The sequence below is a fragment of the Pundamilia nyererei genome, unplaced genomic scaffold, assembly GCF_000239375.1.
Source record: "Pundamilia nyererei isolate P.nyererei 1_Seehausen unplaced genomic scaffold, PunNye1.0 scaffold00096, whole genome shotgun sequence".
NCBI lineage: Eukaryota > Metazoa > Chordata > Actinopteri > Cichliformes > Cichlidae > Pundamilia > Pundamilia nyererei.
In genome coordinates, this window is record NW_005187497.1 from 1,239,267 (window position 1) to 1,261,130 (window position 21,864).

Genomic DNA, 21,864 nt, shown 5'->3' on the forward strand with positions numbered 1-21,864 from the left:
GATCAGAAAACAATGGAAAATACCACAAGGCATGCCAGAGACCAACTGTTTTATGCAGTTTGCAAGTGCTTGAGAAGCAGATGTCTGGCATATGTGTTAACTTTGACAGTTACATATTCCCGTCTCCTCTGATGACTAATTTTCAGTTGTTCGAGAGTTATATAATAAACACCATCTTGGTAACACCTACCTCTACCAGCTCCACTCAGATTTAAATGAATAAATTAATAATTAAAGATACAAATCAAATCAAAATCAAATCACTTTTATTGTCACATCGCATGTGCAGGCACATTGGCACAGCACATGCGAGTGAAATTCTTGTGTGCGAGCCCCACAAGCAACAGAAATGTGCAAACACAACAACACAAACCAGCAAATACAAGTACTTTATAGAAGCTGATCAAAACTCTCCAGCCAATAGGAGTATGAATGTTAGTTTGACCATAAAGCGAATAATGATACATCCATGAAATAAATAATCAGTGATGTAATAAAGGCTATCGTTCACACAAAAGCTGCTTCATTATATTACTCACATGCAGCTATGAAAACCATCACATACGAACCTGGCAGTTCATATGTGACCCAGGTGAAACTCTTTTATATCTCACCAATGACTGTCTGTAAACTGTGAGACAGTTAGCACATGTGATAAATGTTGGGATAAAAATCTAAAGAGAGTCACCCTTTTAAAACTCTTCTGTAAGTACAGACTTCTCAACGAAAAGTAAATCTACCGTAACCTCGCAGAACCTTTTGTTCTTTTTACCGCAGAACCTGTCATTTGCACCACTTCTCTTCAAGAACAGAAAGCACTCCAAACCTTCACCAAAGCTCTTGTGAGCCAGCTCCGTCTCTAACTCTCACACCTACCTGGCTTTCATCTTGTGAAAGGATATCTTCACGCGCTTGCCCTTCCATTGAGTCTGTGAACGGAGCCTTAAGCGGCCCGGTGTGGAGCGTGAAAAATGCGTACTGGGCATGCTGGACATGAGCGTGTTCACCACTACCTCCGCTCTACCTCCCATATCCACATTCCTAAAGAAATCCAGGAATTAGAGTCTTGCACAAAATCTAGCTTTATCCAGTCCCGGTTGATGAACACTGTGTGAGAGCGAAGCAAATCTGTCCGCAGCTCTAGTTTCTTGTAAGGTGACAGGAAGCGTCTTTAGTGTGGCTCAGGCTGTGTGGCATGTTTCTAAGCTCGAGCAGGAATGCAAGAGGGAGTGACGACTTCCGTGAGCATCTAGACATCACTCACACCTGTCCCCTCCCATGTTACTCCGAGGTGACGCGCCCTGCCTTATACGCCTGACTGCCATCTTCTTCCCTACTGGTTCAAACTGACATCTATGACCTGTCACATTTCAAAACCTGGCTTAAAATGCTTACCCTGAAACACAAAACAGTCATTGTTTTAGGACAGTAGTAGTCTAAGTGGACAGAAACAATGAACCCTTGAGCAAAAGCTTACTTGTTTTATGTTGTATCACATGTTTATAGCACTTCAGACACTTTACTGACCTTTGAGCATGAGCCTGACGACATTTGTTAAGCTCATTAATCAAGGATTCTTAGATGGCCAGATGAAGCACTTTAATCCCCTCTTCAATGTATGTGACAAGAAATAATTAAATCAAATGTTTCTAATGATGAGTTTTTCCCCTTTTTAAAAAAAACAACAACAAAAAGCCCAGCTTTAAAGTGTTGACAAATTGCACAAACGTGCGGTCAGACAGATAATGATGCAGTAGGTTGCATCAAATCATACCTTATATGTCGAAGAAAGACGCATTCGTTCAACTGCATACTTGGGCACGGGTAAAGATTAGAAAAAGAATGACTGTAATGTGACCAGAGGATATGATGTGCGTGCTGTCTGTGCGCACAACAGAGGAACATAAAGTGAAAGTTTCTCAAGTTTCTCAAGTGCAACAGGTCTGTCAACATTGCCTGTGAGTATGTAACCCCCAAAGGTCTCACTCAATCAGTGATTCATCCTCGCTCTCTCAATACTCTATTGTCATGCTGATGTCCTACATATCAGCTGGGGACGTGAATACACAAACACCTGATAAATGAGGGGGAAGGGGCCTAAAACATTTTTATATTGTCTACTGATAGATTATATATTTGTTTGTTTTAATAAAAGCTTGAAGAAATATCCTCATACATTAAAGTTGCCATGCCTGCTGTGTTCCGAATTTGTGCAAAGACTCATACAAACTGAAAATACTGCAGGACTCAAGCTAAAAATACCTCTAACTCCCCTCAGATGAGGGATTATAAAGAGGAATAAAGCTAGCTTTGAATTTTCTCCCACGCTGACTCAAGAACCAGGAGGAAAAGAATCATTGTTTAATTTTAAATCGGGTAATAATACTCCTCAGCTTGCCAGCAAGCCACGTAGCTTGGCCACAAAACAAAGAACATGCTTCATACTAATGCTAAAAAAGGAATACTGAAAATGTCATGCAGCTGTAATTGTTCTTTGTTGAATAGACCTCCTATTAAGACACAGTATCAACAGGAAGCCATCCACTCTGAGAGAAGAATGGACAAAACGTGACCCTGTTGTCTACCTTCATGCTCAGCACGGTGGGAAACACAAAGTAACCCCAACAACAACTCTGGTGAAGGAATACTGCAATCCACTGAAAAAGAGGTCTGTGTAGTAACACAGTGTTTCTTCCTTATAGCTGAATTCTACTGAAAGCCTCTTAGAGTACAGAGAATGCGACAATTAGCTCACACAGCCTTGAGCAAATGCTTTTTTTCCTAAGTCATCCCAGCATGTAAGATCTGTGACATGGAAAATCACAAACGCATGTAGCAGATCTATAAAGCACCGAAATCTTACAAAAAAGCGCACCAGAATAGAGATTCACCTACCACCAAGGTGCACAGAGAAGAGCATAAAGAAACAAATTTTTATATATTATTCGTCCAAATAATAAATATGAATCCATCAATAAAGTTATATGTTTTAACTTCTTCAAAAAGGGAAAAATAAAGAAAAGCAAAACAAAATTTTCAATCAAAGACACACAAACAAAAGTGACACCACATTTCAGCTGGCTTAGAGTTGAGCCACAAGCCTCAGCAGACCCCGACAGCCTAATCCTACCTGGCCTTGTATCGTCCAATAACCCTGCCAGAGAACAGCAGCAGGGCCGCCGAGCCGCTTCTCCCCCATGGCATCCTGCTGTTGTCCCCCGAAACTGCTGCAAGCTGTAGGAAACAGCAGCTGCCTGCCCCTGGCAAGCTGTTTCCTTGTAATCTCCTCAATGCACAAACACATTAGAACAAGGACAGTCTGACTGTGCTGGCAGAAACGTCACTACTTCGCATCCTGAGGCAGGAAAGGAGGTCGCCATGGGGGGCTCGGCAAGGCTAGAAGCTGACTGGTTGAATAGCTGACGAGGCTGGGACAAACAGAGGAGAGATACCATATGAATGGTTTTTAGGGACGGCGCTCGAGCTGGTGGGCTGAACAAATGGATGGAGCACAGAAAGTAACATGTTTGTCTTAATAGCCCTATGGCTGGAATTAAGTTTTGGATTAACTTGTGCTGGAGATACATCATTTACTGGAACAAAGAAAAATGTGAAACATCCTTTACAATATTCACTTACTGATTTACTTAAACCCAAGCATAGGAATCTGCAAAACTGTGTCTTTAACTTGTCCTTTAGCCCTGAGCACGAAAAACAATTAGAGACACAGATGCTCGTCATTTAATGGTGTCTTCTGAGAAACGTAGAGACGGCTATGACATAACGTGGGACTCCTATATGCTTCAGTTATGTTAAACATAGAAGAATCTTCCAGAAAACTAACTTCCTGCATATCTAACTAACATGCATTTCTTTGGACTTGCAATTGTTATGCTGTGAGTGGACAGTGCTAACCACTACATCACTGTCCCATCCATCAACATTTAGCCTACATAAAAGTGAGGTGTGGTGTAAAAATAATGAAATAGGTGCTCATTTAGATTTTTGTAAAAAGAAAGAGTATCATAACTAACACAATGAAAAAACTCTGTTTGTAAATCTTATTTGAGTTCCTGTACAAGAATGTTCACCCACCGAACAGCTTCCGTGTCTACTCCAATAAACATGTCAAGTCACAGCAGTCACTCAACACACGGCATCCTCCTGTTGACAGTTTACCTGGCGAGCCTGATACACGTTCTGTGTTACTGGCATCTCAGCGCTTGGCAGTGGTCCCAGTGACTCTCAAAACTCAGTTTGTGTTTAACAAGACAAAAACAAATTGAAGGCCGCAGGGACACCTCTTCAGATTCTAGCTTTCTCATCCGCTCTGTGCTGACACTAACACACTCCTTATTTTTCTTTGTTTATTTTAATACACCAAGTCTCTGAGGTCCCTGTTTCTGTATTTGATTTCCTAAACTATTTAAATTCAATTCAATAACAATATAACACTAAATCACAACAACAGTCATCTCAAGGCGCTTTATATTGTAAGGCAATAATAAAATTATGTAGACACTAAATTGCAAGTTAGAATCAGGCTGTCTTCTTTGACTTTCACTGCTGACTGGCTTTCCTCTGAACTCAAGCCCCTTTCACACCTTATCTGCCAATCCTCCTTGGCTCAGAGCTACGCCAGGGAAAAAAGGAGAGTAGAGAACGTGATGGCGTGTCTTCATGTGACCCCGCAGATGGCATGTGACAGCCAGCTCAGCCTCATGCCCTGCTCTCTTCTACTCTTGGCAAACAGACCACTGAGCCTTTGCGGAGCGGAGGGAAAGGGAGGAGTAAGACAGGGAAGTGAAGGAGAAAACAGGTGGGGAAGAAAAACATTCAAAGATAAAAGATGACAGATTAGGATAAAATGTGGTTATAGAGCCACAAAGCCTCACAGTTTCCACAGATTTGTGTTTCTGGACAAAAGTTTTCATATCCTGAACACAAATTTTCATCAGACTGGTCTCATCAATTAATATACAAGGGAAGAATTTGGACCACTTAAGAAGACTTTTCCCATTAAAATACATCAGTTTCAAAGTCCTGCTCAGATTCTCTTAACGGAAACTGTCTCGCTAAGAGATTCTAAAAAATGTAAACTAAAATAGCCATGCAGGTCAGACTGAGGCAGACTCATCCACACCTCCAGATCCAAGCAAATGATGACACAGTGTGAGTGGCAACAGCTCATATTCACACACAGTCAAAAACCTGGCCGTGTATCAGATGCATGCTCGCTTATTTACTGACACAGAAGCTCATGTGGTGAACTGCATCATCAAATAACCATGCAGCCCATGCTAGCATGTTTTTATTAGAGCAACCATAACCAGTACAATTCCACAGAAACCACTGAGGCAAACATTTGGTGAACATGTACAAAACACTTTCTTGGATGGGGAAAAAAATGAGTCATGCACATGCTTTTTTCACTGTATACATACAGACGGGCAGAATTGAGCTGCAGCAATCGAATTCCACACTAGCTCGGCACACTAAGTCATCGGGGCCGTGTGGTTGACCTTCTGAAAGCACAGACGGGAAGTGAGTTGGGGAAAAAGCTTTCATTATCTGCTCATATGAACATAGCGATGCATCACTCAGCGTCCCTGGGTGAAGCTCTGAGACTGAACCAAATGTAAAAACCTTAAAAGTCAGACTAAAACTGTACAGAGGCTCATGCACTACTTTGCTGTTCTATTTTGCTTCTCATGGCATGATTGAACTCAAAGTAGGTTACCTGAAACAGTTCAGCTTCAGTTAATTAGTAAAGCATTTCCAATTTGGCTCATTGAGGTTTCAGAAAGATTTATTTTAGGCAAGTTGGGCTTACATGGACTAACTATGGCGAGTTCTGCTGTGTTTACAACTTCAAGAGACTATGCTTGGCATGAAAGATGCACAAGCCCGGTTGGTTCATAAGAAATAATAATCACCTTAAGGCTTATGATAACAGCTTGCATTCTTAGAAAAGATTCCTTCTTTCCCCACCCTACACAGAAGATCAGGCTCAAGGTATTTCATTGTTGACTTTCAGTTCTACTTCATAAATTGGCAGTGAAAGGGCAACAAAGCATACAATGATATTGTTTTCCTGAAACCCTACACTTACACGATCATAACCACAATAAATGATCAGGAACATGATCTGCAGCATGTAACCAGATCTCTTCTGACCAGGTTAAAAAAGAAAAACAATTTCAGTGACTGCATTTCTTTCACTGAGCATTTTCACAAACACACACTGTCATCTCTGGTGCTGGAAAAGGGCAACGACTGAAGCGATGAGATGTCGCAGGTTAAGTCTTAATATTTAACAAGTCTTTGACATCATTATATTCTCTCTATTGAAAACAGACAGGCTGCCAGAACATAGATGTGTGAGCAAAGCAGGGCTTAGGCTAATGGCAATGAAAGCTAGAATACGTTCTCCTCTGCCATATGGAGCTAAAGTGGATTACAAGACAGAGGTATTTTGCACTGACTCTTACCCTTACCCTTTGGACCTGGAAGCAAACACCGACTGGCCAAGCTTTTGCAGGTATTATCTCTTACCAGTGCAGCAAAAATTGTTCCTGTTTACAGAGAACATTCACAGTGGCCACATCTTTTTATCCATGTGAATAGCAATCATAAAACCCAGGATATTAAAGGGTCTACCACTACAGTACAAAAAACTGTAGACACATGCCAGTCTAAAGCAATGGATTGAAAGAGATTTTTTTTTTCTTAACTTGAAAACCAACAGCAAAAAGCATTAATCCTGTTTTATTTTGGTTTGTTAAATGTAATATATTTCACTGTACTGATTTCAAATTAGTTTCTACATACTTGTTTTAACATATTGTGTTACACTTTACTGAGCTGTATTCTACTTATTTAAGGTATTTTGTGATAGGGAATGCTTAACATAATTGCTAACTGCTACAACAAGGGAATTCACGGAACAGCTAATTAACCAACTATGTCCTTTTTTTGAAGGGGGATAGACTCTACTACCCCGCCCCCCAAAAAAGAACTTGTTAGGCTTGTTATTAAATGGCCTATCACTACAAACATTTACAATGCAGCTGCATTAAGTAGAGCCAAAGTAATACTGTGTAAAGCAATGAAAACACTGATCCACCCTTAATGACTAAATTAACACTGAAATCAATATTTAAAATGTAAACAAGTAACTTTTTAAAAATTGTTTTTGCTGGAACTGCTCATGTTGTTGTGGTTTGTTGTGTCCTAAAGTAATGTAATGCTGTTTTAACTAAAATCCAGGAAGACTAGGACAGGTTTATGGGACTACTAATCGGGCTCATAATAAATAAACAAATAATACTGAAGCACCAAGGATGTGTTTGAGGTGATTTGGAAAGTGTCTACATAGTTTATCTATAACTGAACACAGAACCTGCAGTTTTTAGATGAAGCCTAAAATATCCTCCTCAACACATATCAATATATTCCAATATTAGATTTTATAAACTGTCTAAAAAGAGTATAGGCTTAAAACATGAACAAATGCATACTGCTACCATAATATGCAGCGATTAAAATTAGGGGAATCAACGCTTTGTATAGGCTCAGGCTCTCAGCTGCACGTGAGGCGGAAAACGCCCATAGTAACAGGTTCAGAGACCCTAGCAACCAGAAACCTTTATAAGCGAATGCAATAGAAAAATTGCACAAAGCTCTAGAAATATTTTCAATAAAGACAGCCTTTTTGTGTAGGATAAGACTTGTGTTTTAACCAGAAAAAAAATATCACCGTGCTTGCCAAACTAGAAAAAAGGAGGGTAGGTGGCTAAGTGGAAACAAAGCGTCGCGTCCAACAAATAAAACCGGTTTCCTTACCTGTGAAAATGCTGTCGACGCCCCCGGTGTCCGAAGGCTCGACCGAGCGTGGAAAGAATGTGTTTCCATGTAGTCCAGCAGCAGCAGCGAGTCTTTCTGTGAGTGATAATGACAACAAGCAGATGGGACGGGATGAGATGAGCGAGGCTACACTCTCCTCCGCTTTCAGTCCACGTTATCCTTCTCACCTTGCGGCTGACGTCACTCCGCCGGGCTCATCAGCAGCAACCACATGACGTGCAGTTGTACCTCAATCTGCTCCTCTGGCGCTTTTTAGCTTAAACCTCAAAACGCAGCGTTAACATCAAAAACACCAGGGAAAGGTGCAGTTTTTTCCTGTTTCTCTGTAAAAGGATGATAATAATAATTATTATTTTAAGTGAAATGTTAGCATGAATATCAAGATAAACAAGTTAGGGGAAGAACATTTATACATATAACCATTTGCGTACTTGACATACATATAAAATATTAATTTATATTAAGAAAACAAATATTTTCTTTACTGATTGCTCACACGTGAGGAAAGTTCAAGATTTTATATCGCTTAATAGACAAATAGGCTAATTTGATAAGAGCCAAAATGATCAGTAACACCGAGAACCGTGATAATAAAACAATGTTTATTTTTGCTATTTGTTTTAATTATTACAACAATGAATGTTAGATTTCAGAGCTTTTCCCATCTTTTTATTTAACTCTCTCCAAATAATGAAGCTTATCAGATAAAGGATATATATGTTTTTATGTAAAGTAACCTTTTGCTCTTTCATCCCCTTTATTCATGTGGATTCTTACAATAGTGTAGTGTTTCTTTGTAAAACTGTATCATATTATAAAATAAATATATTGTTTCTGTCACCTTGGTTCAACTTTTAATAAGCTCTGGAGGGGAGATTCTGCTGGTATCCGCCCAAATGACCTTAGCTATTAAAAAGAATATAGGGCTTTTATAGCTAAGGCACCATTTGTCTAAGCTTTTATGATGCAGAAGTACATTTGGAGAGCAGCCTAACCTCTAATAGTTTATTATTAGTCTCTAGGGTAAAAAGCAACCCATTAAGATGACTATACTGGCCCCTCTGACTATGAAAAGTTGTGTGACTATATGCAAACTCTGCATAGATAAAGTATATCATATTTTCAGATTTACAAGAAATCCTTTTTACTTGTCAGTGTACTATACCCACATGGCTATAGTACTCACAAAAAATAAGTCTCATAAGATTGTAAACAGCTGAACTTCTGCAGCTGTCACAATGAATAGCAGCATTGAATATGAAGAGCCTGACTCTGAATGACCAAGCAACAAAGCAATGTTGAAATAAATCTCACAAGCATCCGCTTACTGGACATTTCAGCCCTCTTTCCCTGTTGAAGGCCATAAGATGCAGCTAAAAATATAAGCATTTCCGGTAAGTGTTACTTATGCCACCAGTTTTTGCCAGACTGCCATTTGCGAGGTCAATAACCAACCTTCATGCTCACATTAAACAATGAATCAGCTGTGTAAAATAGCACATTCACATCCAAAGTCCCATCTGTCTAAAAGTTTGACCACTACTTCCTGAGATACATTCACAGCTGTGTGAAAATGCTACGTTATGGGTTATTTTCAGCTTCAGCTGGTCAAGACTGTAATATCTGAACACCTGCTACGTGAGCTGAGATGAAAATTTGTACAGGCATCCATACTGCCCGAAGGATGACTGGTTTATGAGCAAGCACCCATTGGACTAATGGCATTTCCATCTTTCTCACCTGGGTTTTGGGTGCTAACTGATCTGCTTTTGTTTAGCTCAAAGCACCACTGTGACTAAGCCTATCTTTCATTCTGCCCTCTCACTGCAATCTTATGTGAAATGCATCACGCTTCGTGCACACACTAAGGCAAAAGGAATGACTTACTTGCAGATATCTCATTTCAAACATACTGTGAAGCCCGGTATGACTCATTCACTCCAACCCTGCAGCAGTCTGCTCACAGCATTTAGGTGGAAAGGATCCATCCTCCTGGACAGATAAATTCCTTGTGACATCCTGTTATTGTTTTTACTGACCTCTCAGCTTTCCTACAGACAGTCTGGATCATTGCAAGTCTCCCTCTCTTTGTTTTTCTGCTTGTGTGTGCGTGTATTTCAGATATACTGAGGAAAAAAAGCTGGCAGAGAGCGCCCCACAGCAATAGAGGGCACAGAGGGCCAGCAGAGCTGTCTGCTCTCTTCCTGCTATTGTTTCAAGGACCCAGATGAGACTATGCAAGGTTACGCCTCCTGGACATCAGCTTGCTAACCCTCCTGTTGGCACGCTCCTCCTACGGCTGCTGTGCGTTTCCATGGAGATTGAGAATTTGGCTGCAGATGACTGCATCACCTGCTGAAAGGCAAATTGCAGACAGTAATAAACAATAATCTAACCTGAAATTTAAAATCTGCCCATTAAAAAAACACAAGAAAACGTCAGTGGTAACTCATAAAAAGAAATGCATTTATATGATTTATTTGATAATACTGAGGGTTTTTGTTTGTTTCCGTGTTTGTTTTTAGCTGTGATAATCACTATGGTAATTGTAGTTTCCTTCCATCTCCTCCTTCTTGTCCTCCTCTGTGTCCAAACTGAAATATCTCAGCATACAAATTGCATATAACTACATATGGATTTCCTAAAAATGCATATAGGCATCTATGGTGCCCAGAGGATGGATCCTAAATATGTTACATTTTCTCATATCCATAACATTAAATATATTTCAGGCCAATATGTCATGTATGAACTAAGATTAAATTAGCATTTGATCCATAGCAACACTTTGGGTTTTTTTGACTTTTCACTATGATTAATTAAAAATATGGCATTTGTTCAATATCTTTGCTCATAAATGACAACAATCTCACCAGGTTCAGTGGTGCAACACATCAGGGAGCAAGTGTTGTGAGCATGGACTCAAAAAACATTATGGCCTATTATATATTTCAATTTCATTTCATTAATATAGAACCAAATCCCCTCAAGGTGTTTTGGACTGTAAGGTAAAGCTCCTACAATAATATAGAGAAACCCCAAAAATAAGACAACCCCTGTGAGCAAACACTTGGCAATAGGGGGAAGGAAAAACTCTCTTTTAACAGGAAGAAACCTCTGGCAGAACCAGGCTTAGGAATGGGCAGCCATGCGCATTTATGGGTTACACCAGGGAGTCAAGCACTTCTGATTGAGAAGTTTTTCTTTTCCATTTGAGATGCAAACAAATTGTCCTTCCATTTGGAAAGTGAACTGTAAAAGTCACAGATAAAACTGTAAAACAAACCCTTTGACTTTACTGTTTCACTGACGATTGGTAAACATTTATTAATACATTTAAAAATCATACAAAATTAGAAAAAATATTGGGCTAATTCTTTAAGCATGCTATGCTTCCATTTGCTTGAGCTGACTAACTAAAGCCCTGCAGATCTGCTAATACACTGCATCAGGGTTGTGTGTGCATTGATGTGTCTGTGTGTGAGGGAGTGAAAGCTCATTTACATGTTAGAACTCCAGAAGTGTGCATTTTTATTACTTTGCACGTTTAAATTCCCTTTCTTGTTGGGTGTATGCACCCATGACCTCATAACAAGCAAGGCCAACGACTGAAACTCGATCTGGAGTGAGGAACTCTACCTGTGCTGACGATCAGGTTTGCATTCTTTAGCTGCCAAATTTCCTTCACTGAGCCATGCGTCACATTCGATGTTGTTACTTGGTTTATGCTAACAAAAAAGACTTATTGATAGGGAAATTGTTGATGCACGGGATTTTCATTAGCTTACACTGACATGTGTGCATTAAGCTGGATTGTTAAATCCCTCGGGCCTTCAGCTTTACCGTAGTAGACCTGGGAAAAGGGCCAGACATCTGCTGCCTAGCTCACGTCAAGCACGTGAAGCCTGCCCTTCTTATGTGGTATGCTGTACAATGGATTTTCGTGTGAATGACTTGCAAAATCTCCTGATTCTTGGTGTGAAGGGACAATTTGTGGATTTTTATCAAGTGTATGAACTTGGTTTTCATATTGCATATTAATATTGAAGTAATGAAATGATCTTTAATAACAAATTTCTCTTTGCCAAATCTAATGCAGTGTGCTTTTTTAGGAAAATAATAATGTTATGCCAAAAAAATTTAGAGTACTTCATCAATTTCTCACTTTATTTATCACAGTCATGCTTTAATGTCATGAACGTGGTTTAATGTGCTCAGACATATCAGACTTTCATTTGCATAAAATTATGGACTTTTTCTGTTGTTACTTTACAAGTGAGAGATTTAGCAGGAGTGTGGAGATTACATAAATTTTCAGACAATAGAAACTATTCAAGCTGGGCTGCACTTGATATATTTAACCAACTCGCCTTTCATTCAGATTAATATCCTGCTTTGGGATTAACCCTCACTTGAACACTTTGAACAAAGTAGCCTTGGTGAAATGTGAGCTCAGCAGCGAGTTGCAGTGTAATTTGACAGGGGAATTAAATATGTCAAAGGGGATGGGGAGAGGAAATAACAAGTAAATAAAAGTGTGCTTTGTTCTTCTGAAGTTACAGCTCAGAATGAACTCAGTGGAAATTTAGTGGAATGGGAAAAGTGATGACCAGTCTGTCTGTTGCTCTCCTTTTCACACATTGACCTCATGAATAGACACTTAGATGATTCAAAAATAATTAGTAAAAAGTACATATTCTCTCTTATCACTTTATTATTTACACTTTATTAGTGTTCAGCTGGACCTTCTTTTACCTTTAGACCCATGTTATTCTTTCTGGCATGGGTTCAACAAAGTGCTGAAAACATTCCTCAGAGATTTTGTCGATACTGACATGATAGCATCATTCACTTACTGTAAATATGTCGGCTGTAGATCTACGATGTGAATCTCCCGTATTCCAAAGATGTTTTATTAGACTGAAATCTGGTGATTATGGAGTGAACCCACTTTCATGTTCAAGACACAACTTTGAAATGATTTGAGCTTCGTGACATTGGAAGGACACGGTGAGCAAGAATACTCAGGTAGGCTTTGGTGTTTAACAGTGCTCAACTTGGGCCACAAAGTGTGCTGAGAAAACATCGCCCACACCATTACACCACCGCCATCAGCCTGAACTGATGCTACACGGCACTCTGGCTTCGTTCTTCCATGTTGTTCATGCCAAAATCCGACTCTACAATGCAACAGAAATGGATTTCAGACCAATCTTCTATGCGACACTTTGATAAGTTGCATCATCAGTTTTCCATTCATATTCAACAGCAGTGGCACCTATCAACAGACCTGAAGTACTCAGACCAGCCTGCCTGGCACCAACAACCATGCCATTTTCAAAGTCATTTAACTTAACTCCCACAATTGTTGCTGTACATGTACAATGACAATAAAGGGCTGTTCTATTCTAATCTATTCTGGCTCAGTTGGAACTTCAGCAGGTCAGTTTGACAATGTCTACGTGCCTAAATGCACTGTGACGTGTAGCATCACATGGAGGCATTTCAACTGCTGCCACGTGATTTACTGATTAAATAGCAGTTGCTAATAATAACGATGATGTAATAATCATAATTAACTAATAAAATTATTTTGTAGGTTTTGTGCTATTCAGTCACGAGACCACAAGATCAATATTAAGTCGTCTGCTTGTAACTTTAGCATCTCTTTTCCCCACTTTGTTCACAAATGGAATGATAAAGTGTTATTTATGTTCACTTTTCAATCTTCAGTTAGTATACACGCAAATTTTAATGCATTACTGCAGCGCCATCTCATTCCTACACCAACTACTTATTCAGAAGCTTGTAAAACTATTGCGCAGTTGCTGAGGTAAGTAGAAAGTGTAGGGAGGCATTGCTTCCATCAGCATCACTCTGCCGTTCGGGAAATGCAGTGCAACACCACACCAGCACCCCTCTGTGTCACAATGTGGGCACTACAGTTGAATCATAAATAAAATGTGATATCCTTCTACACTTAAAAGGTTCTCCGAGGGCATACAGATACACAGCGTGTGAAAGTTATATTCCATTTCTCACATATTGGTAACATGAGTATTTTTGTGCTTCTTTTAGCAGCGTGACAATAATTATTGAATTGCTTCTACATGTAACTTCTTGAATGAGCCACTAGAAGGAGCCCTTGCCTTTGTGTATCTCTACATAAAGCCGCAGGCTGCAATCAAAGAGCAATTGAGGGTGAAAGGAATGCTTTCATCATTCCTTTTTACTAATTGCTGGCAGTTCCCTGAAGATTTTTAACTTGTATAGGCATGAACTGTCACCATTGAGCTGTGAATAGCAGTAATATATGTAAAGCAAAGGAGCAGAGTATCTGTTTTGGTTGAAGAGTCAGTTGTCCAGGGAATAAGCAGGGATTCTTTCTTTTACTGCACACTTTTACTTTGTAACCTTTGTATATGATCCGGTTAACTGTGTTCACAGATGTTAAATTTCAGTCAGAATCTCCAAAGGAAGCTTTACTGCAGGGCGGACAGCAGCACGGCTCCAGCTGAGAGAAAATTACCCCTCTGCTGTTATTGCTGTTATGTGTTTTAAGATTTGGAAAGGTGCTATGTCATTTTTGTGCCTGTTCAAACAGGAAGAGCAGCTTTCGTACAGTCATTGCCAGAAATGAAAGGACGTCTCGGCCAAATTCTAAACATAGGTTTACATTTAAAGCTTTAACAGTTACTGGCATAGCCTACAAGGAACAGCAATACAAAGCCGAGAAGAAAAAGAAGCCAGAGGAGAAATTATTTTTATTGTTGCCAATGCAGATGAGAGAGAATGACACAATGTTGAATCACAACATAATCTGGTTAAGTGTCAAATCTACCAAAAGAATGCTTAGACCTTCAGATCTTTCTTCAGAGACGGAATATTGTTCCTCTCAGCATGTGCGTGATGATCACTGATTGCATTGGCAGGGTGGAGAGGAGCTCAATATTCAGTTCAAGTGCCAGAATCTAACACAGAGTGAAGATGGAGCCTGCAGCCAGTGGTGGGCAGCAAGTACTTCACTTATCTTAATTTTATGCCACCACCTCTACTTCACTATATTAAAGGGTGAAATATCATACATTTTACCCCTACTACATTTATCTAACAATCATGGCTACTAGATATAGTTAACATCATGGTTTTACATTAAAAAGCCCCATCCTGAGCCAATAAAGTGTAAAATGTTGTTAAAGAACAATCCTGGGCCTCTCCGCCTCAATTCCTTATAAAAACACTTTTTCATTGAGGTCTGTTGTCATATTTCACTTGTCTGTGTGTTCTTAGCAGTACTACCAAAGAGACCCTTCAAAGGAAATCTTTAGGCATTGGCGATCTCATTTTTTTTCTTTTTTCATACATCATTAATCAGCTCAATCAGCTCACAACCCGTCTAATTTCTCACTTGCAGTTCCCAGTAGATCAGCTGCTCTCAGCACTGGTCCTGCTAAGCGTCCTTTCCATACTATTCCATTCTATTGGGTTTTTTCCTTTTCTTAATTTTCACTGCTCTTATCTTGTACTTTCTGCCGTGACCAAAAAATTTCCCACGTGTGGGACTAATAAAGGTTGGTCTTATCTCACCTTATCATACATCGCACATAGTGCACATTAGATACATATATCTCCAAGCCACTTTGGAACTCGACCTCAACCACACCTCCACCTTTCATATTGTGTCTACTTAAATCAGTGTCACATCTGTTATCACTGATTGCACTGATACAGGGGTCTTGCTGCTCACCTCCTGAACTCATGCTTTCCACATTTGTGCATGGAAGGGTGGGGAGGTCGAGGAATGAACTATGTCTCCGAATGCAAAATCCTGCAGTTTGATATGACTGTCATTTTTTTTAACTATAGTGGAACTTAATGAACAAATTTTAAGCCATTCTAAATCTGTGGATGACAATAAGGTCTTACAGTATATCACAACAACAGCAAAAACAACAAAACCAGATAAAAAAAAAAAAAAAGCTATCTATCCAAAACCAATGTATCACTTTCCTTGTGCTTGGAAGTCTTGGTTTTGTTTGCTTAAATCGATGTTACACATCAGCAATATGCAAATAGCCATAGTATAAGTGCACTAAGGAAATACAGTCTTGTGTGAATTCTCTTTCCTGGGGCCATAATAATGACACTGTTTTCTGTACTCAGAAGAATCGCTGGTACAGCATAATTTCTGCAGAAAAAAAGTCCTGGTATTTCTAACAAAAAAAGAAAAAAGTCATGGGTGTACGAGTTGTAATTTTTCTACAGGGTGGGCCATTTATATGGATACACCGTAATAACATGGGAATGGTTGGTGATATTAAAGTCCTGTTTGTCTGTACTTGAGCGGTAATAAAAAAGTTTGTAAAAGTAACCATAAATATAAGGTCAATTGTGTGCAGTCATTTCTCTGTTCATTAATCTCCATCCATAGCTTAATTTGGTGCATTCACAGTTCATTTCACCTTTAAAAGTCTCTGCCTGCAGGAGATGTTCCCCTCCTTTGGCGCTAAGGGACAACATGTGTCATTTGCAGCTGTCACTCACACACTCTTGCTTTTGCTTTGAGACTCTATGCAGGCTGTAGAAGTCCCCTCTTAGATTTTTTTAAGTGCTTTGCATACTGTTACTTCATCTCGATGTTTTAACTTCAATGTGCAGAATGATGCATGTGCAGAGTTTGACACCAGACGCTGAATCTGAATTTCAAAATGTGTATATGAGCATAATTTTGTGACATAATGACTAGTTTGGAAATCTAACTTGTCAGTGAAGAAGAAGATGTCTTGCCTAAAGTATTGCTGCATATTTAAACTGTAAAAATTTATAGTATGATTTTAAAGCCTGTGACTAATAGCGTTAACAAAACACTTTGTATGCTGAAGTTATTGATCAGGTAGCAGACAGAGATTAGATGACATTCTCATAAGCACACTTATCATGACAGAGATGAGGGGTGGCTGAATCTGGGTGAGGGGTGGTTTGGGGTGATTCAATCATACTCACGCAGCTCAGACACACACTACATTAAAGCTGGCAGCACTCAGACACCGATTCTGGATTTGTAATTTTACTCAAGACAATACAGAAAGAAGAGAACGACAACAAGTACTTTTTGCACTCCACCTCTGCAGTCATGCTTAATGATGGTACATTTAAACCTCAGCATGGGATGATTTTTACTGTCTGAAATGTTGTTTAAAAATTGTTTTAAAAACCACCTTGGCTTTACATGTCTTTCTTAATATGTTTCCCCTCATTATTTATCAGTTTAAGATCACAAAATAAGCAAGAATCAAATGTTGATGAAAACTCTCTTTCAGCTACAAATATATTTACAAAGAGATTACATTAGTTTAAGTTGCAAAAATAATTAGCACGGTTGATACTTGGATATGGATCAAGCAATGTAGCTGGGTCAAAAAAAGAAGTCTTTATTGACCTTGCTAGGTTATGTTCTTCCAAAGGTTCTTTCAAAAGTTATCTTATTTTATAAAGGATAATCAGGTCAATTATGACAATTATAGCCAAAATGTACCTTCTTCCAAAGATGCAAGAAGCATAGAGATGGTCATGCTGCGATATGTGCAATCAAAATCTTACTTAAACAGAAGAACACAAGCGTAGGGTACCAGGGTGGGGCAGTGGTGCACACTGTTACCTCACAACAAGAAGGTCCTGGGTTCAAATCCAAACTGAGGCTTTTCTGTGGGGAGTCAGTGCACGTTCTCTCTGAGTACTTCAGCTTCCGCTCGCAGACCAAGAGACGTACATTGGGGTAGGTTAATTGGAGATTCTGAGTTGGCTGTAGGAGTAAATGTGAGCTTGAAAGGTTGCCTGTCTTTGTGTGTTCTCCCAGAGACAGACTGACAACCTGTCCAGGGTGTAGCCTGCCTCTCACCAGCTGTGACAGCTGTGATAGGTTCCAGCACACTCTCCAACTCTGAATTGGACAAGTGGAAGAAAATGGATGGATGTACATACAAATACAAAGTAAGAATTTGATATGTTGTGCCATTATGTGTAATAATATTTTGGGTGGCACAGTGGTTAGCGCCTTCGGCCAGACAGCAGAAAGGTCCTGGGTTCCTGGTCTAAGAACTTGTATGTTCTCTCCACTACTCCAGCTTCCTCCCACAGTCCAGACACATGCATGTCGTTAGGTTTAGTCATTCTAAATTGGCTGTAGGTGTGAGTGTAAATGGTTGGCCATCAGCCTGTCCATGGTTTGCCCTGCCTCTCAGCCTATGATAGCTGGGACAGGCTCCGGTAGAGAAAAGCAGTACCTTGAGAACACTTTCAGAAATATTACATTCACTTCAATACTTAGTGTAAAGCCCATTATGACACTGACAGTCCTTTTTGTTCACTCTGTTGTAAACCACACGAAGCAGCTCGATAATATATGCTGCAGCGCTCCGCAAGAAAGTATGTGACTGTATACATTACATTATGATTAATAACAGTCTGATTCATATACAATTGATTGAAAAAAATTAAGTGGTTGATAATAAGAGCACACTCGATCCTCACTGATGTATTAATATCTTAATGTGGGAGTTAACAATATGGACTCATTGCTCGTGGCAGCTTCTTGGCGCCAATCCAGTCTTCACAACAGAGCGAGAAGACAAAGATATGGAGATGCATAAAAGAGAGGGTGGATCACTGCGGGGCAGAAAGACGTGCTGTGTGCTGATTTATAATACATTTTTAATAGCATCACACAAAGAAAAATGATCTTGCCCGAGTTGCTCTTCCAAGAAGAGTTCAGCCATAGCATTGGGTATTATCTGTCTGTCTTCTGGTTTCATCAGTCAAGCAGTTTGTCTTTTTTGTCCTCTGCCTGCTTTTTTAAACTATGAAACCAATGATGATGGAGCGCTTCTGAGTGCAAACTTACTTTCAGTTCCATTGCTTAATGATCAGATTAATCATTTTTAAACACGTCACCATAAGCAGCTCCATGCTCTCCTCAACAAGGTTAAAGAAATCAGCTCCACGTGACTTTCATGTCTGTCCACTGAACTTAAAGCTGGAGCCAGAAGATGGTGAGCCTAGCTTAGCACAGACGCTTAAAACAAGGGGGAACGAAACCTCTTTCTCTGCTGATACTTGTGGGCTTTGTTTTTTGAGTTATCAACAAAACAACTACCCCTTTCTGTTCCTTGGGAGAAGTGGGCCAAGTGCAAATCCATTAAATATGTAGAGTAAAGTCTTAAGCTTGCACACCATTTACAGCCACCATGGGACCTGGAAGATTGGGGTTAAGAGGCAAAAGGGGGGCACATAGGTATGAGCAAATACTTAACTCCATCAGCCGTTGCTGACCCAGATTCTCAGCTAGGGTGTGTGGTGTTAACACTTTTACAGTTTACATCTTTAGGCACAGATGTATCAATAAAGTCTTTAGATTATCATGATTGCAAAGATGCAAATTAATTTCACATTATATATGTAACTGCTTGTTAGAAGTTCTTACCGTAATACTGAGATCATTTCATTTTTCATCAGGTGAAACATCTCGCTGAAATAATACAACTTGTTTGACAGTACTGTCCATAGAAGCCAGTTGGGTAGCAATAGTAAAAGAATAGTAAAATTATCACCATTTTTTGAATTTTCCCTTTCAGATTGCACAGAGAAGCATGGGTAAAGAATGGCTTCACATATTTGTGGAAGGCCTCATTTTGTGCAAAGACACTCATAAAAAAATAAACCATTTAGACTTTGCCTGGAAAAGAGTGATCGCTGCAGTTGCCCCCCTGCCACTGAGAATGAAAAAGGAGCCTCAGCGAAGCACAGGCCACGTTTCTCAGTAAATTTTAAGTACAGCTTATCCTAGCGATGCAGTTCGATGAAGCTGCAATCAATTTAATGTGGCTGCATAATGATAAAAAAATGGTTTGCCATGAATTTAGTGATGGATGCTGAGCATTTCAAATGTGACATTTAAGTGTTTTCTAATTACAAGTGTGCTGGTAAGTAAATCATACAGTGTAGCGTCCTGTTTGGTTATATTATTGCTTTTACATACACATATTTCCATGAAAGACGTTAAAAGTTTGAAAACCCACTTCAGTCTGCGAGAGATTGTTTGAGGTGTATAACCAGAGATAGATATGAGACAGAGGAGAGAGGAAAGATATGTGCAAGAATCGAAGATACAGAAATAAAAAGAGTGATACAGGAATCACAGTGGCTCGTTTCCTTTTTCATATGCATCACATCTGATCCAAGGTCGACTTTTTGAGTAGAGAGACGAGGTGGCGAAGACAAAGTCAATTTCCTATTCAGCTTCAGACTGTTACTGACAACTCCTGAGCCTTAAGATGAGTAAGAATACTGGCAATTAATAAATGTAATGTAAAGCTTACAATAAATATTCTCTCATTGGGATAAAAGGTTTAAATTTAAATTAAACGTAGCTGGAAAACAAACGTTAGTGTTATTAGAGCAACAAGGCTGATGTGTAGGGGGGGGGGGAAAGCTAGAATTAGAAACAGCTTTACTGGTCAAATGTTTTGACTGCAATAAAGATAAAGACCAGTAGTGGTTTACACATTCACCTAATAAATGAAACATCCTCAGTTTAATCCCAGGAAGAAATACAAATCTCTCTGGGGTTACATGAGGAAGGGTAGGAAGGGTAATGCAGCGCTGAAAAGGCTTACCTCTGCTGCGTTACCCCTACACTCTTATTGGGTAAAGCTGCTTCAGGCGACTGTTGTTGTGATTTGGTTTTATATAAATAGAATTGCATTCAACTGAATTGAACTGTCTGAGCTCTCAGGACGTCTGACCAGTTGCTCCTACATATACAAAAACCACAGAGCATTCTCCATGGTTGTCCCTAAGTTGTGGATTAATTTTGTTTAAATGTTAGACATCGGTCTACAATGTCCATTTTGAAAACTCATCTTAAAATGCATTTATACTCTTGGGCTTTTGATCCAGAATCAGGCACTGATCTTACTTGTTATTTTTATATTGTAGTTCTTTCTATCAGTGTTGTTTTTATTTATTTATTTTTATCATTTTCAATGTATTTATTCCCTTTCTTTGTACAGAAAAAGGGTAATCCTGTGTCTGTTTTAAAGTGCTTTATAATTAGAGTTGTATGGTATGATACTCGCTGTGGTGACTCCTGTGAATAAGGGAGCAAAGCCACCAAAAGTAGCTTTCATGTAGTTATTTCAGGTTCACAGGCTGCAAAAGTAGTGCAAATGAGTGAATCCAAGAATATAGATAACATAATTTTATGCGTACCTCTAAATGTAGTGATTTAATGTCATAGAGAAAAGTAAATAGCCCATAACATAATCTGCACCCAAGACCATTCTGAAATCTTTGAGGTTTTTCTCTAATCATATCTGAATGCGCAGACACACAGAGAAGAAATTGCAGCCATAGTGCTAAAAGATGGTGCACAGTTCTTAATGTGGGAAAGCTCAGGCTGAAATCTGGGACACTCATTAGAAGCCTTTTCTAAAGGCCTAAATCAACGCATGAAATCGTGTGGTAAAAAACGTCCCTGGTCTCATTAAAAAAATTAAAACAAAAAACAAAAACCTGTTAGGCATATGTGTGAGACGTTTGAATCAACAGGCAACCAGAGGGCTGCGTCAGACTGCAGAGTGTCACATTGTTTTACGTCACATCAAATCATGAGATAATTTAAGCTACTAGCACTTTAAATGTGTCCAATTTTGAGCTCTGCGGGGACCATCGTGCCACCTGCTATTGTGAACAGGAAGCAATATAGTTCAATTCAGTTCAGTTGGTCTGTCTGTCTGTCAGCCACCCACCAAATAAATATTCAGTATATGAAGATGAATACTACTGATTATCTGTATGTAGATATATGTTTTTGGATTTTGTGTCCATTTATGTGATTAAACACATCTCCAATCTAAGAATGGCCCTTAAAGAAAGAAGTAAAAAAAAAAAATAAAAGCATATTTTACATGAATTATCACAGCAGCTTGGCTTGTGAAAGAT

General features: G+C 39.3%; 1 protein-coding gene across 1 annotated transcript in view; it reads right to left on the minus strand.

The window, feature by feature from the left end:
• The window catches only part of arhgap40 (Rho GTPase activating protein 40), a 24,807-nt gene extending 16,714 nt beyond the window's left edge, over nucleotides 1-8,093 (minus strand). Inside the window, exons 1-2 of the mRNA XM_005740026.1 lie at nucleotides 8,034-8,093; nucleotides 7,846-7,941 (exon numbers count right to left, since the gene is read on the minus strand). The gene's annotated coding sequence lies outside the window, so the exon portion shown is untranslated. The remainder of the gene's footprint in view (nucleotides 1-7,845; nucleotides 7,942-8,033) is intronic.
• Nucleotides 8,094-21,864: the final 13,771 nt, after the last annotated feature.